This window comes from Peromyscus eremicus, chromosome 11, assembly GCF_949786415.1.
Source record: "Peromyscus eremicus chromosome 11, PerEre_H2_v1, whole genome shotgun sequence".
In the NCBI taxonomy this organism is placed as follows: domain Eukaryota; kingdom Metazoa; phylum Chordata; class Mammalia; order Rodentia; family Cricetidae; genus Peromyscus; species Peromyscus eremicus.
Genome location: NC_081427.1, coordinates 66,996,408 through 66,999,731, shown reverse-complemented (window position 1 = coordinate 66,999,731; position 3,324 = coordinate 66,996,408). Strand labels below are relative to the sequence as shown.

The 3,324-nt window shown below is 43.3% G+C and overlaps 1 pseudogene; it reads right to left on the bottom strand.

Annotated features, from left to right (window-relative positions):
• Nucleotides 1-270: 270 nt before the first annotated feature.
• On the bottom strand, nucleotides 271-2,733 carry LOC131921577 (T-complex protein 1 subunit zeta-like; annotated as a pseudogene).
• Between the last annotated feature and the right edge of the window lie 591 nt (nucleotides 2,734-3,324).

Sequence of the window (3,324 nt, the reverse complement as noted above, 5' to 3'; positions counted from 1 at the left end):
AAAATGATTCTTCTGAGCTGGGGGTCTCCTGTAGCCTGAGTCGGAGCAGAACTTCCTCCAAAGTGCTAGGCTTACAGGCATGCACCACCATGCTTTGTTTAGGAGAAAACCATTACAATTTTTCAAAGAACATTTAAGGAACAAGGTAGACAACATGTTTATCTTAATATGTAATTTTGTGTCATTGTCTCGAAAACATCTTGTTCAGTGGGTTAAAAAGGGTCCACTTTATGAGCGTATGCATACACTCAATGCAAAAAACAATTTTTTTACAGTATTGTAACTTGAATAGGTGCCAAATGTCCTGTTCATTTTCTTCAAACGGAAAGAGAAAATTCTTTTCCAAATCACTAGAATCTTGGACAAAACTGACCATTTTCCCCACATCATTCTGTAGTATTACAGATTCAGTTACAAGGTAGACTTCTTCAACCTTTCAGAGAAGACATTCCAGCTCTCATGATCTCATCAACCAGGAGAGTATTGGTGGCAGTCACAGTACAGGAGTGCAGCAGCTGCTTCTTCACACAGTAGTTGTCCCACACACCCATCTCTGCTGCCACCATCAGCTCACCTGTGTTCAAGTCCACACCTACAAGTTGACTCGATTCCGAATGCTCAGCTTGAACTTTAATTTTTCCTGAAGGTCAAAACCGGAGTTCTGCGCAAGAACCTTGGGGATAATGAGCAAGGTGTCTGCAAATGCCTGTACTCCAAGCCCTTCACGCTGGGCTTGTATTTAATCAGAGGCTCTGCCATTGCCACTTCTACTGTCCCAGCGCCCGGGACAACACAGCCATCATCGATGGCATTTTTGACAGCCCTCGGGCCATCTCTTGTTGCATCCTTGATTTGAGTCAGTGTGTGCTTATTTGGTCCTTTAATCAGAAACGTGACAGAACGGGGATTGTTACATTTCTCAACGAAGGTGAACTTCTCTTCACCCAATGTATACTCATAGACAAGACCCGCATAGCCCAAACAGTCAGGATTCGGGTCGTCAAAGGAATACAGAGCTACCCCACCACAAGCAAGTGTCAGCCTCTCCACGTTTCTCCTCTTGGCCCTGCGCAGAGCCACGATGCCTTCTTTTGCAAGGGCATCTAAGGAAAAGGGGCCAATCCCCTTTTGATGAATGACGACAAATCCCTTATCCGAATTACCACAGACTTTCTTTTTCAGCTCTACTATCTTTCTAACTCTGTCTTCAATGAATTTTCTTTCAGCCTTTACTAGTTTTTCTCTCACTTCCGCACTCTTGTAGAAAAACCCAGAATTCACTTCTGTTTTCTCATATTCTAAGGACACGTTGCATGTGAGGATGTAGGCACTTTCTACTCCTTTTTTCATATCAGGATGGCGTGCTCCATGATCCAAAACAAGCCCTCTGATTAAGCTTGTATCAGTTTCAGATTTATGTTTCATCTCCATGATCTCAACCATGAAGAGGTCAATGGGTTCATCTTTTTTTCTTAATGGCCAAAATGGAGTCCACTACAGCCTCGGTTAAGAGACATCTGCAAGTTCAGCGTGAACTTTAGTTTGCAGAGATGTTCTGGCCACATCGATCAGGGTTTCTCTGTCCATCTCTCTGCTTACTTTGACTTGTTCCAAAAACTGGAGTGCCTTTTCCTTCGCAGCTTCAAAACCTTCAGTTATTATCCTGGGGTGAAGACCCTCGGAAATGTAGAGGTCGGCCTGCTTCAGCAGCTCCCCAGTGATAAGGACATTGGACGTGATGCCATCGCCAGTGATGTCATCCTGGGCTGTAGCTACTTTTGCTATTAGAGAGGCTGTTGGGTGTTGGATTTGCATTTCGTGAAGCAGCACGTTGCCATCTTTAGTAAGCTTGATGTCTCCAGCACCAGAAACAAGCATCTTCATGGTGCCTTTAGGCCCCAGGTTGGTCCTCAGAACATCCTGCAGGCCCCCGTGCCGCGGTGATGTTCACCGCCAGCGCTGCCTGCGCCCGGGCCACCTCAGCTTTGGGATTTAGGGTCTTCACCGCCGCCACGGCTGGCCTAGCTCAGGGGGAGGCCAAGAACAACGTGCTCTATGCGGGTCTTCTCTCTCTCTCTCTCTCTCTCTCTCTCTCTCTCTCTCTCTCTCTCTCTCTCTCTCTCTCTTTTTAAAGATGTAGGCACTTAGAGCTGAAAATTTTTCTCGTAGGACCATTTTCAATGTGTCCCAAAGGTTTTGTTCTGTTGCATTTTCATTTTTATTTAATTCCATGAAACTTTATTTCTCTCTTGATTTCTTCTTTGACTCATTCGTCATTCAATAACGAGCTTTTTAATCTCCATGAGTCTGTATTTACTAGAGATTTGTTTGCTGTCAATTTTAGGTTTATTGCATTGCAGATAGGACACATGGAGTTGTTTCATTCTTTTTGAAGTTGTGAAAATTTGATTTTTGTCTCAAGATGTGATCTGTTTTAGAGAAACTTTTGTGTGTTGATGAGTAGGATGTACTTTATTTGGTGTTTGGGTGGAATACTTTATAGATATCTGTTCAGTCTATTTGATGCGCGATGTCATTTAATTCTGATATTTCTCTGTTCAACCCATGCTATCTAGCCTGGGTCCTACATCCAATTGCCTGGCTTAGTATGGCCACCCTGCCTGCATTGCAATCAATGTCTAGACTTCTGTCAGGAACCACCCTGACAACTTCAGACCCATAGGCCCCTTCCATGTCACATCCAACCTCTTCATCCAGAGAGATCCTGTACATGCTTCTTTAGAGTCCAGACCATTCTTTTTATATTATACAATGAGACTTAGAAACTAAGATGTCAGTCATCACTGTGTGCATTCTTACCAGGTGATATAATCAGCAAACAGGGATATGAAAAAATATCCACAATTGCCCATGGTAATACACTATCTTATTTTTTCCTTATCTATCTCTCTTCTCGTACACACACACACACACACACACACACACACACACACACACAAACACACACACTTTTGGTTTTTCAAGACAGGGATTCTCTGTATAGCCCCATCTACCCTGTAACTCTCTCTGTAGACAACGCTGGCCTCAGACTCAGAGATCTGCCTCTCTCTGCCTCCTGAGTGCTGAGATTAAAGGTGTGTGCCACGACCACCCTGCTTTCTCTCTCTTTTAAAGAAAGAAGCACGGCTTCATGTGGACACACAATTCAACATCATAAATTTCACTCTAAATCCTTTTCTCTTTATTTAAAGTCCCTTCTTTTTTCTACAGTAAAAAAAAGCTTGCTCTAAATACCTGTGTGTACTCACTTGTTTATCCCTGCTCTGCATATACAGCCATTCAAGGATTACTAATCCTGAAACT